Source organism: Rattus norvegicus (genome assembly GCF_036323735.1).
Source record: "Rattus norvegicus strain BN/NHsdMcwi chromosome Y unlocalized genomic scaffold, GRCr8 chrY_unlocalized_4, whole genome shotgun sequence".
Taxonomy (NCBI): Eukaryota; Metazoa; Chordata; class Mammalia; order Rodentia; family Muridae; genus Rattus; species Rattus norvegicus.
Genome location: NW_026947400.1, coordinates 1,211,701 through 1,225,309, shown reverse-complemented (window position 1 = coordinate 1,225,309; position 13,609 = coordinate 1,211,701). Strand labels below are relative to the sequence as shown.

General features: G+C 40.9%; 1 long non-coding RNA gene across 1 annotated transcript in view; it reads left to right on the top strand.

Moving 5' to 3' along the window:
* The window catches only part of LOC134484733 (uncharacterized), a 15,836-nt gene extending 4,028 nt beyond the window's left edge, over positions 1 to 11,808 (top strand). Inside the window, exons 2-3 of the long non-coding RNA XR_010062464.1 lie at positions 3,560 to 3,700; positions 11,499 to 11,808. This is a non-coding gene — a long non-coding RNA (uncharacterized LOC134484733). The remainder of the gene's footprint in view (positions 1 to 3,559; positions 3,701 to 11,498) is intronic.
* Positions 11,809 to 13,609: the final 1,801 nt, after the last annotated feature.

The window sequence follows — 13,609 nt, the reverse complement described above, 5'->3', positions numbered from 1 at the left end:
GAACCATTTTTGAATATTGGTTTACTACCAGAAAGCACTGGTTCATTGACATTGTTGTTCTTATGCGTTTGAAAGCCCCTTCATCTCTTGTAATCCTTTCTCAAAATCTACCAACAAGAGGTCCATTTACTTGTTTGCCATTAGCACTCGCTTCTGTATTTTACATGATCTATCTGTGTCTCTAAGGAAAGTTCTGTATCTATTTATTGGGAGAATGCACTTCTTAGCTTCATCATTATTATCTAGTTTTGGTGGCATATATATATATATATATATATATATATATATATATATATATATATATGCTTGATGGCTGCTACAGTTATGACGTAAGGTGGAATTTTAACATGGATTCTGTGCAACCAGGTCAAGAATGTAAAATCCACAAAGGACAATGCCAAATAGACTTCCTCCTGTTCTCATGAACTTATTGAAGTTGAGGTTTCACTGGTCCTCAAGCCATTCTTTTCCCTGCCCATCCTCCTGCATCTCATGTTTGGCCTTAAGAAAGAATCACGATAAAGCTTCCAAAACCCTCACATCTGGCACTGGAACACTGGAAGGTAGATACTGTAGTGTTGATATCAAAAGGGACTAGAGAAACGAATTCTATACACCATGTGGTCCTTTGATTTACTGATGTCTGAAAAATTTTGGATAAAATAAGAAATTGGGAGTTCATCATTTGAAGTAGGTACACAATATTTACACTGTTATACTCACTGTATAGATGGGCCCCTTTGTTGCCAAAATCATGGCAGAAAATGGAGTTGGAAAGCAGAATTTTTGAGTACACATTCAAGAATATTTATAAAGTCCCCTAACTAGGACAGTACAATGAGAATATGAAATACAATATTTACTCAATTAAGGTCTGTAGGGAAAATACAGGTCTTTGGGAAACAGAGAAAACCAAGAAAATTGAACTGTATGTCACAGGAATGAACCTGGGAATAAAAATATTATCTAGAAGTATCTACTCCCGTCCTTGTTCCTAAATCATTTCTACCCATGCCAAACCCCTGAGTATCTTTCCCCATCCTGATATGTTACCACTAATGAAGCAAAGAGAAGTCTTTAGCTTTAGAGAGATGTAGTACATCAATGTTTCCACTGTGTCACAGGAGACACTCCTGGAAAGGCCACCTTTGCATCTGGTCATTGGGAGGAATGTTTAGCAGGTATGCCATGACAGTTCTCAGTGACATCATCATTAGGCCCCACCTGAAAAATCTCTTGTACCCTGGAAAGCCCTACCTTCTTCCATGATATCACAAGTGCTGTGCTGAAAGCAACTGCCTCTTAGATATTGCTTCAATACCTTTAGTGTTTACTATTTTGCCTCTAATGCAGAGTAAATAGCCATTTGGGAGTGAGAACAAGGTGGAGGAAGAGATCAGAGATGGAAAGAAGAAAGCTGGTTTTGTCTTGGTATAAAAAATGCTAGAAATATGTCGTCCATGGGAAAGCTCAGTGTTTCATGGGTAGATGTTGACTGAGTTCATTGAAGAGATATCCTTGATCTGAGCCTTCCACATCTGAGATTCACGAGATGAGAGCCTCTCATCTGGTCTTCCCTTTTGGTTATGGTTCCCGGAAATCAAAGAGTTTATATCATTTATTTCCTTATTCCAAAGCCAGGTGTTGGGAAAGGCCGAGTTGTTTTCCTGAGAGGTCATCACTTTTATTCATTTGCCCAGAAGAAAATTGTCCTAAGGTAGAAGGGAAAGTCAAATATTGTGTCCTCATCTCAGAGTAAACTATTCCATACTTTGGATTCCTATAGTGCATTTTGTGTCTGACACTGATATCTGGGAGAGAGCAGAGGTCTAGAGGTTCTAATATTACTCTGACTACCATTCCCTGAGAGTGACCCTGTATATTTCTGAGTGAATAGGTGTGATTAGCTGGCAATTCTCTTTTCTTTTATTTCTTTAATTTTTTTTAAATTTTTATAGCAAATATTATTGCTTTTTTGAATGGGTTATTTCTATATTTACATTTCAAGTATTGTTTCCAATGCCAGTTTTCTGTTGGTTAGGTACCTAACCTGTCCGCCTCCAATTATTCTATAATCGCTCTTACTGCCCTTTGACATTCCCTTGAAATGGCAGTCAAACCAAGGGAGGACAAAGGGCTTCTGCATCCATTGGTGCCCAAAAAGTCCATCCTCTGCTACCTGTGTATTTTGAACCATAGGTCTCTCCATGTACAGTCTTTTAATACTGGTTTAGTACCAGAATGCTCTGGTTCCTTGGCATTGTTGTTCTTATGGGGCTAAAAGTCCCTATTACTCTTGTAATCCTTTCTTATAATCTACTAACAAGAGGTCTATTTTCAGGTCATTGGTTTGCCACTAACATTCACATCTGTATTTACCATGCTCTGGCTGTGTTTGTCAGGAACCTGGCAGCATGTACTTCTTAGCTTCAAAAATCTTTTCTAGTTTTGGTGGCTGATATGTTTATCTATCTATATCTGTATCTGTATCTGTATCTGTATCTGTATCTGTATCTGTATCTGTATCTGTATATCTATATCTACATCTATATCTTCAGCTACATCCACATCTGCATATATATCTACATCTATCTACATATATAAATATATCTATCTATCTAAATATATATCTAAATATATACACACACACACACACACACACACACACACACACACACACATATATATATATATATATATATATATATATATACACACAACTATGAAGTTAGGTGGAATTTTTACATGAAATCTGCACAACTATGTCAAGATTGTAGAATTCACAAATGCCAAATAGACTTCCTCCTGTTCTTATGAAACTATTGAAGTTGAGGTTTCCCTGAACTTCCAGCCATTCCTCTCCCTGTCCTTCCTCCTGAATCTTATATTTTCCTTCAAGAGAGAAACATGGTAAAACATCCAAAACCCACAAGTATAGACATGGGAAAACAGGAAGGTAGATATTACAGAACTGAAATTTAATGGGACTGCAGAACCGCATTCTATACTCCATGTTGTCCTTTGCTTTACTGATGTCTGGTAATTTTTGTTTAAAATAAGGATTTTTGAGTTTATCATTTGAAGTAGGTACACAATATATACACTGTTATATTCACTCTATAGGTGGGCCTTCTTTGTTTCAAAAACCATTGCAAAAACTTGAATTCGTAAACAGAATTTTTGAGTATACATTCAGGAATATATATAAAGTTCCCTATCAAGGAATGTACAATAAGAAAATGTAATACAGGGTTGGGGATTTAGCTCAGTGGTAGAGCGCTTGCCTAGCCAGTTCAAGGTCTTGGGTTCGTTCAGTCCCCAGCTCCGAAAAATAAGAGAAAAAAAGAAAAAAAAAGAAAATATACTAGAATATTCACTCAATTAAATGTCTCTAGGGAAAATATTGGGCATTGGGAAAAAGAGAAAACCTAAGAAATTGAACTTTATGTCACAGGAATGGACCTGGGAATAAAATTATTATCCAGAAGAATCTCCTCCACTCCATGTTACTAGATCTTTTCTACCAATTCCAAGTCCCTGACTAACTTTCTCCATTCAGAGCAGGCAACCACTAATGAAGCACAGAGAACTCTCTAATTTTAGAGTGATGTAATAAGTAAAGGTTTCCACAGCATCACAGGAGCGTAATCTGGAAAGAGCACCGCCAAATCTGGTCAATGTAAAGACAGCTCTCCAGCAGGTAAGTCATGGCAGTTCTCAGTGACATTTTCATTTGTCGCTCCCTGAAAAAATCTCTTGTATCCTGGAGAGCCCTAGTTTCTTCAGTGGTGTCACAAGTGTTGTCCTGTCTGCATATGGCTCTCTGATATCCCTTCAGTACCTCTACGGTTTACTAATTGGCCTATAATTCAGAGTAAACAGCCTTTGGGGAGGAGAAAAAAAGGATGAACAGATCAGAGATGGGGATAAGTTACCTGGCCTTCTGACTAGGTATAAAAAAAGGAAGAAATATTGGTCCATGGGAAATCTACATGAGTCCTGGGTAGGAGCTGTGTGGGTTAGCTGAAGAGATAGCCTGGATCTGAGCCGTCCACATATGCAAACCTGGAGCTGTGTTTCTCTTAGAATTATCTGGACTTCCCTGCTTTTTATGGTTCCTGGAATCAGAGAGTTTATATCACTAATTTCTTTATTCCAAAAGCCAAATGGTGGGAAGGGCGCTGTTTTCCTGAGAGCTCATCAATTTTATTCTATTTGCCCAGTAGAAAAAAATCCTAAGGGAAAAGGGAATGGCAATGATCGTATCCTCAGCTCAGTGTAAACTGCTCCATGCTTTGGATTCCTACAGTGTGCATGTTGTGTCTGACACTGATATCTGGGAGAGGAAAGTGCTTCTAGTTGAGACTTCATCATCTCAGTCTTTCAACTAGGATTACTCTGACTACCATTCATTGACAGCGACTCTTTATATTTCTGAGTCAATAGGGGTGACTAACAGAATAGCAGGCAGTTCTCTTCTATAATTTCTTTCATTTTTAACATTTTTTGTTTGCTTTTTTAAATGGATACTTCTATATTTTCATTAGAAATGTTATGTCCTTTTTCCAGTTTCCTTTCCATAAGATCCCTAAGCAGTCCCCATCCAGTTCTTCTAAAACCACACTTATTGGCCCTTGACATTCCCATAAACTGGGAGTTAAAACTAGTGATGAAACCAAAGGGCTTCCCCTTCCTTTGGTGCCATCCTCTGCTACATATGCAGTTGGAGTCTTGGGTCTGTCCATGTACAGTCTTTGAATATTGGTTTAGTATGTGAAATATCTGGTTCATTGGCATTGTTGTTCTAATGGTGTTGAACTCTCCTTCAGCTCTTGTAATCCTATTTCAAAATATACCAGCAGGAGGTCCGCTCTCAGTTCACTGGTTTGCCACTAGCTTTCATTTCTGTATTGGACCTGCTCTAGCTGTGTCTCTCAGGAAAGATCTATAATCTGTTCCTTGAGGCATGCACTTCTTTTTTTTTTTATTAACTTGAGTATTTCTTATTTACATTTCGAGTGTTATTCCCTTTCCCGGTTTCCAGGCAAACATCCCCAAATCCCTCCCCCTCCCCTCCTTTATGTGTGTTCCCCTCCCAACCTCCCCCCATTGCCATCCTCCCCCCGACAATCTAGTTCACTGGGGGTTCAGTCTTAGCAGGTCCCAGGGCTTCCCCTTCCACTGGTGCTCTTACTAGGATATTCATTGCTACCTATGGGGTCAGAGTCCAGGGTCAGTCCATATATAGTCTTTAGGTAGTGGCTTAGTCCCTGGAAGCTCTGGTTGCTTGACATTGTTGTACTTTTGGGGTCTCGAGCCCCTTCAAGCTCTTCCAGTTCTTTCTCTGATTCCTTCAACGGGGGACCTATTCTCAATTCAGGGGTTTGCTGCTGACATTTGCCTCTGTATTTGCTGTATTCTGGCTGTGTCTCTCAGGAGCGATCTACATCCGGCTCCTGTCGGTCTGCACTTCTTTGCTTCATCCATCTTGTCTAATTGGGTGGCTGTATATGTATGGGCCACATGTGGGGCAGGCTCTGAATGGGTATTCCTTCAGTCTCTGTTTTAATCTTTGCCTCTCCCTTCCCTGCCAAGGGTATTCTTTTTCTCATTTAAAGAAGGAGTGAAGCATTCACATTTTGATCATCCTTCTTGAGTTTCCTTTGTTCTAGGGATCTAGGTTATTCAAGCATTTGGGCTAATAGCCACTTATCAATGAGTGCATACCATGTGTGTCTTTCTGTGATTGGGTTAGCTCCCTCAGGATGATATTTTCCAGTTCCAACCATTTGCCTACGAATTTCATAAACTCAGCTTTTTTGATAGCTGAGTAATATTCCATTGTGTAGATGTACCACATTTTCTGTATCCATTCCTCTGTTGAAGGGCATCTGGGTTCTTTCCATTTTCTGGCTATTATAAATAAATCTGCGATGAACATAGTGGAGCACGTGTCTTTTTTATATGTTGGAGCATCTTTTGGGTATACGCCAAAGAGAGGTATAGCTGGATCTTCAGGCAGTTCAATGTCCAATTTTCTGAGGAACCTCCAGACTGATTTCCAGAATGGTTTTACCAGTCTGCAATCCCACCAACAATGGAGGAGTGTTCCTCTTTCTCCACATCCTCGCCAGCATCTGCTGTCACCTCAGTTTTTGAACTTAGCCATTCTCACTGGTGTGAGGTGAAATCTCAGGATTGTTTTGATTTGCATTTCTCTTATAACTTAAGATGTTTAATATTTCTTTAGGTGTTTCTCAGCCATTCGGCATTCCTCAGCTGTGAATTCTTTGTTTAGCTCTGAACCCCATTTTTTTTTTTGGTTCTTTTTTTCGGAGCTGGGGACCGAACCCAGGGCCTTGCGCTTCCTAGGTAAGTGCTCTACCACTGAGCTAAATCCCCAGCCCCGAACCCCATTTTTTAATAGGGTTATTTGTTTCCCTGCGGTCTAACTTCTTGAGTTCTTTGTATATTTTGGATATAAGGCCTCTATCTGTTGTAGGATTGGTAAAGATCTTTCCCAATCTGTTGGTTGCCGTTTTGTCCTAACCACAGTGTCCTTTGCCTTACAGAAGCTTTGCAGTTTTATGAGATCCCATTTGTCGATTCTTGATCTTAGAGCATAAGCCATTGGTGTTTTGTTCAGGAAATTTTTTCCAGTGCCCATGTGTTCCAGATGCTTCCCTAGTGTTTCTTCTATTAGTTTGAGTGTATCTGGTTTGATGTGGAGGTCCTTGATCCACTTGGACTTAAGCTTTGTACAGGGTGATAAGCATGGATCGATCTGCATTCTTCTACATGTTGACCTCCAGTTGACCCAGCACCATTTGCTGAAAATGCTATCTTTTTTCCATTGGATGGTTTTGGCTCCTTTGTCAAAAATCAAGTGCCCAGAGGTGTGTGGGTTCATTTCTGGGGCTTCAATTCTGTTCCATTGGTCTATCTGTCTGTCTCAGTACGAATACTATGCAGTTCTTTATCACTATTGCTCTGTAATCCTGCTTGAGTTGAAGGATAGTGATTCCCCCTGAAGTCCTTTTATTGTTGAGGATAGTTTTAGCTATCCTGGGTTTTTTTTTTTTTTTTTTGTTATTTCAGATGAATTTGAAAATTGTTCTGTCTTACACTTTGTAGAATTGGATTGGTATTTTGATGGGGATTGCATTGAATCTGTAGATCGCTTTTGGTAAAATGTCCATTTTTACTATATTAATCCAGCCATTCCATGAGCATGGGAGATCTTTCCATTCATTTCTATTCTTTCCAGGACTTTTATCATGAAGGGGTGTTGAATTTTTTCAAATGCTTTCTCCGCATCTAATGAAATGATCATGTGGTTTTGTTCTTTCAGTTAGTTTGTATAATGGAGCACGTTGATGGTTTTCCGTATATTAAACCATCTTTACATGACTAGGATGAAGTCAACTTGATCATGGTGGACGATTGTTTTGATGTGCTCTTGGATTCGATTTGCCAGAATTGTAATGACTATTTTTGCGTCGATATTTGTAAGAGAAATTGGTCTGAAGTTCTCTTTCATTTTGGGTCTTTGTGTGGTTTAGGTATAAGAGTAATTGTGGCTTCATAGAAGGAATTCGATAGTTCTTCATTTTTTTTTCAATTTTGTGGAGTAGTTTGGATAGTATTGGCATGAGGTCTTCTATGAAGGTCTGATAGAATTCTGCACTAAACCCATCTGGATCTGAGCTCTTTTGGTTGGGAGACCTTTAATGACTGCTTGTATTTCCTTAGGAGTTATGGGGTTGTTTAACTAGTTTATCTGTTCCTGATTTAACTTCGGTTCTTGGTATCTTTCTAGGAAATTGTCCATTTCCTGCAATTTTCAAATTTTGTTGAATATAGGCTTTTATAGTAAGATCTGATGATTTTTGAATGTCCTCTGAATCTGTAGTTATGTCTCCCTTTTCATTTCTGATTTTGTTAATTTGGACACACTCTCTTGGTCCTCTCGTTAGTCTGGCTAAGGGTTTATCTATCTTGTTGATTTTTCTCAAAGAACCAACTTTTGGTTGTACTGATTCTTTCTATGGTCCTTTTTGTTTCTACTTGGTTGATTTCAGCTCTGAGTTTGATTATTTCCTGCCTTCTACTCCTCCTGGGTGTATTTGCTTCTTTTTGTTCTAGAGCTTTTAGGTGTGCTGTCACACTGGCTACATATGGTCTTTCCTGTTTCTTTCTGCAGTAACTCAGCGCTATGAGTTTTCCTCTGAGGACAGCTTTCATTGTGTCCCATATGTTTGGGTATGTTGTATGCTAATTTTCATTAAATTCTAAGAAGTCTTTAAATTCTTTATTTCTTCCTTGACCAGGTTATCGTTGAGTAAAGCATTGTTCAACTTCCACGTATATGTGGGCATTCTTCCCTTATTGTTATTGAAGACCGGCTTTAGGTTGTGGTGGTCCGATAGCACGCATGGGATTATTTCTATCTTTCTGTACCTGTTGAGGCCCATTTTTTGACCAACTATATGGTCAATTTTGTAGAAAGTACCATGAGGAGCTGAGAAGAAGGTATATCCTTTTGCTTTAGGATAGAATGTTCTATAAATATCCGTTAAGTCCATTTGGCTCATGACTTCTCTTAGTCTGTCTACATTACTGTTTAATTTCTGTTTCCATGATCAGTCCATTGATGAGAGTGGGGTGCTGAAATCTCCTACTATTATTGTGTGAGGTGCAATGTGTGTTTTGAGCTTTAGTAAGGTTTCTTTTATGTATGTAGGTGCCCTTGTATTTGGGGCATAGATATGTAGGATTGAGAGTTCATCTTCGTGGATTTTTCCTTTGATGGATATGAAGTGTCCTTCCTTATCTTTTTTGATGACTTTTAGTTGAAAATTGATTTGATTTGATATTAGAATGGCAATTCCAGCTTGCTTCTTCTGACCATTTGCTTGGAAAATTGATTTCCAGCATTTCACTCTGAGGTAGTGTCTGTCTTTGTGTCTGAGGTGTGTTTCCTGTAGGCAGCAGAATGCAGGGTCCTCATTGCATATCCAGTTTGTTAATCTATGTCTTTTTATTGGGGAGTTGAGACCATTTATGTTGAGAGATATTAAGGAATAGTGATTATTGATTCCTGTTATATTCATTTTTGGATGTGAGGTTATGTTTGTGTGCTTTCATTCTCTTTGTTTTGTTGCCAAGATTAGTTTCCTGTTTTTTCTAGGGTGTAGCTTGCCTCCTTAGGTTGGTCTTTACCATTTATTATCCTTTCTAGTGCTGGATTTTTAGAAACATATTATGTAAATTTGGTTTTGTCATGTAATGTCTTGATTTCTCCATCTATGTTAATTGAGAGTTTTGCAGGATACAGTAACCTGGGCTGGCATTTGTGTTCTCTTAGGGTCTGTATGACATCAGTCCAGGATCTTCTGGCTTTCATAGTCTCTGGCAAAAAGTCTGGTGTGATTCTGATAGGTCTGCCTTTATATGTTACTTGACCTTTTTCCCTTACTGCTTTTAATATTCTTTCTTTATTTTGTGCACTTGGTGTTTTGACAATTATGTGATGGGAGGTGTTTCTTTTCTGGTCCAATCTATTTGGAGTTCTGTAGGCTTCTTGTATGTCTATGGGTATCTCTTTTTTTAGGTTAGGGAAGTTTTCTTCTATGATTTTGTTGAAGATATTTACTGGTCCTTTGAGCTGGGAGTCTTCACTCTCTTCTATACCTATTATCCTTAGGTTTGATCTTCTCATTGAGTCCTGGATTTCCTGTATGTTTTGGGCCAGTAGCTTTTTCCGCTTTACATTATCTTTGACAGTTGAGTCAATGATTTCTATGGAATCTTCTGCTCCTGAGATTCTCTCTTCCATCTCTTGTATTCTGTTGGTGAAGCTTGTATCTACAGCTCCTTGTCTCTTCTTTTGGTTTTCTATATCCAGGGTTGTTTCCATGTGTTCTTTCTTGATTGCTTCTATTTCCATTTTTAATTCCTTCAACTGTTTGATTGTGTTTTCCTGGAATTCTTTCAGGGATTTTTGTGTCTCCTCTCTATGGGCTTCTACTTGTTTATTTATGTTTTCCTGGAATTCTTTCAGGGATTTTTGTGTCTCCTCTCTATGGGCTTCTACTTGTTTATTTATGTTTTCCTGGAATTCTTTCAGGGATTTTTGCGAGTCTTTCAGGCATTTTTGCGATTCCTCTCTGTAGGCTTCTACTTGTTCTCTAAGGGAGTTCTTCACGTCTTTCTTGAAGTCCTCCAGCATCATGATCAAAAATGATTTTGGAACTAGATCTTGCTTTTCTGGTGTGTTTGGATATTCCATGTTTGTTTTGATGGGAGAATTGGGCTCCGATGGTGCCATGTAGTCTTGGTTTCTGTTGCTTGGGTTCCTGCACTTGCCTCTCGCCATCAGATTATCTCTAGTGTTACTTTGTTCTGCTATTTCTGACAGTGGCTAGACTGTCCTATAAGCCTGTGTGTCCGGAGTGCGATAGACCTGTTTTCCTCGCAGTTATGGGGACAGAGTGTTCTGCTTTCCGGCGTGTGGTTTTTCCTCTCTACAGGTCTTCAGCTGTTCCTGTGGGCCTGTGTCTTGAGTTCACCGGGCAGCTTTCTTGCAGCAGAAAAGTTGGTCTTACCTGTGGTCCCGAGGCTCAAGTTCTCTCGTGGGGTGCTACCCACGGGCTCTCTGCAGCGGCAGCAACCAGGAAGACCTGTGCCACCGTTTCCGGGAGCTTCAGTGCACCAGGGTTCCAGATGGTCTTTGGCTTTTTCCTCTGGCGTCCGAGATGTGTGTGCAGAGAGCAGTCTCTTCTGGTTTCCCAGGCTTGTCTACCTCTCTGAAGGTTCAGCTCTCCCTCCCACGGGATTTGGGTGCAGAGAACTGTTTATCCGGTCTGTTTCTTTCTGGTTCTGGTGGTGTCTCAGGCACAGGGGTCCTGCCACTCCTGGGCCCTCCCCCACGGGAGCCCAGAGGCCTTATACAGTTTCCTCTTGGGCCAGGGATGTGGGCAGGGGTGAGCAGTGTTGGTGGTCTCTTCCGCTCTGCAGCCTCAGGAGTGCCCACCTGTCCAGGCGGTTGGGTCTCTCTCTCACAGGGTCTGGGGGCAGAGAGCTGCTGCGTGCCGGGATCCGCGGGTATGGGACTTCCGGTAAACACAGAACGTGCCCGGTTCTACAGGAATTCTGCTTCCGTGTGTCCCAAGCTCACCAGGCAGCTTTCTTGCAGCAGAAAAGTTGGTCTTACCTGTGGTCCCGGGGCTCAAGTTTGCTCGTGGGGTGCTGCCCACGGGCTCTCTGCAGCGGCAGCAACCAGGAAGCCACTTAAGCAGCTCACATCTGCCTGTCAATCAGCTCCCGGGAACCTGAGGTCCCTTTCTGGCCTCCAAGGGAATCTGCAAACAATATTCATGCCCGTGCATGTGTGTGTGCGCACACACACACACACACAAATGAAACTGTCCTTACTGAGGGTCAGGAAGTGTATTGCCTGTGGTTTCACGCGGTTACTAATCCACTTTCATTCCTAGATCCAAACGATGTAACTCATAAAACCATCTTGGAACTTTATTTGCAAAAAGAAAATCACCGAATAGAAACAAGTGATGGGCTAGAGAGACAAGCCAGTCCTAAAGAGCAATGGCTGCTCTTGCAGAGGACCCGAGTTCCATTCCCAACAACCACGTGGCAGATGACAACCATCCATGAGTCCAGTTCGAATGGATCAGACATCCTTTTCTGATCTCTAAGCATATCATATTCATATAGCACACACACAAAGGTGCAAGTACATATAAAATAACAAAATAAATCAAAAAGAAAATTTAAATAAAAACAAGTATATTCAATCACTATATTTTACTTAATTTTTAACTTCACTTTGTCCTTTAACCTTGCTGTAAATTATTTCTTTTGAACAATGGTGCCTGAAAAGCCAAAGAATTGTGTATACAGCTCTCTCTAAATGCCCATGTTCAAATCAGAAATAGTGACAGTCACATTCTCTGTGTAATAAACTCACTAATTTCCCCCTGTGGTTTAGTAGGGGATCCAGCTTTACCTGAATGGAGGTCTCTGAGTGAGACAGGAACTTCTCAGGATGTGACTGCAGAATCCAGTGTCCCCACCACTGCTGACAAAGAACAGAGTCCTCCCCACAGGTCCCACAGACTCCAGATGCTGGTGCAATAATCGAGCCTCTTGATTTCCCTCTCTGTGAGGTAAAGGTATCCATTCACCTGGAATTCATCCAGAACATTCAAGAGTCAGAAACATCCTGCAGAACAAAGCAGCTTCTCTGGCCCTCTCCAAGGTCCTGAGAACATTCACTAAGTCCAGTTCACTGAGAAGATGAGGGCACCCTGCCATTGCCACAACCTCCTTGCGAACAGAGAGGGTGGGCAGAGGAGGCAAACACTCTCTTTTTCCCATTCCTCATGATTCCCATTCCTTACATATTATATATGCAACTTGCAGACTCATCAGACAAAACACCAGGGGCTGGGAGATGGCTCATTATGTTAGGGATTCAAGGACCATAATTTAAATTCTCAGCCCTGGGCACTCTGTCAGGAGTCGCAGTCATACCAATGTGTGCTCTGCCAACAGGAAGACATCCGGCTGCCATGTACAGGGCAATACTGTAGCGCCACCCCCTTTCAGTCTTACATTCACTCAGTAATCAATAATCATGGGGCTCAGTGAAGAGGCCACTGGCTTGAAGAAGAGCATGAGAACATCGAGTGTGTGCTAATTCAGCCTGATATCACGATGTTTCCATGATATAAGAGCCACGGTCTCCTGGATAATACCTGGACCCATTCTCTTTCTTATTTAACACCTTGATTGGAAAGCACATAATTGGAGGATACTGGAGAAATTCCAGGGTAGACCAGTCCTGCCAAGTCCACAGTAGTGAAGTTGTCCCACAGCCACAAACCCTTTCACCCCTCAATCCACTTAAGCCTGTGATTCATGAATGATATTAATAGAAACCAACCAGGCATGGCCATGACTACGGTGCTATGTCTAGCAACAGATGTTTCCTATAGTGGTTATATTAGAATAACCATAACCCAAGAATGCAGCCCACTCATCAGTTCCATATCACCTTCACTAACAAGGGTGGTGGTGCGCTGGAAAAGGCAGCTGGAACTTAGGCTGTGCCTAAGCTGGTCCTGACTGTAATTGATCTGTTTCTTCCAGAGGGGAAAAATGAGGAATGTGATTAGTTTCACATGTGGATCTCTCAGCTCTGATATTGATGCCTTTGTTAATCAGTGTCTGAGATGGCCCAGAGGCCCTGGGGAATCTGTCTTGAGACAGAGGAGATGCTTTTCATCCTAATTCACCATGGTTCCCCCAAGTTATTACAACATGATTTGCCTGTTCACTTGATGATGTCCTGGCTAGTCTGCTGGCAAACAGAGGAGCAGCACCTCTTCCTCTGAATCTAGCAAGGTCTATTCAACCCCCTTCCAGCCCCAGACATGCTTCTCCAATTTCCTATGAGCAAAATGAATATTTAAATAATTTTAGGGCCCACAAAATGAGGAAAACCATGTGGTATTTGTCCATTTTGCTTGGGATGGGCCCTCCCAATGTAAGCCCTTCTCTATTTAAAAGATCAGTTACCAAACGG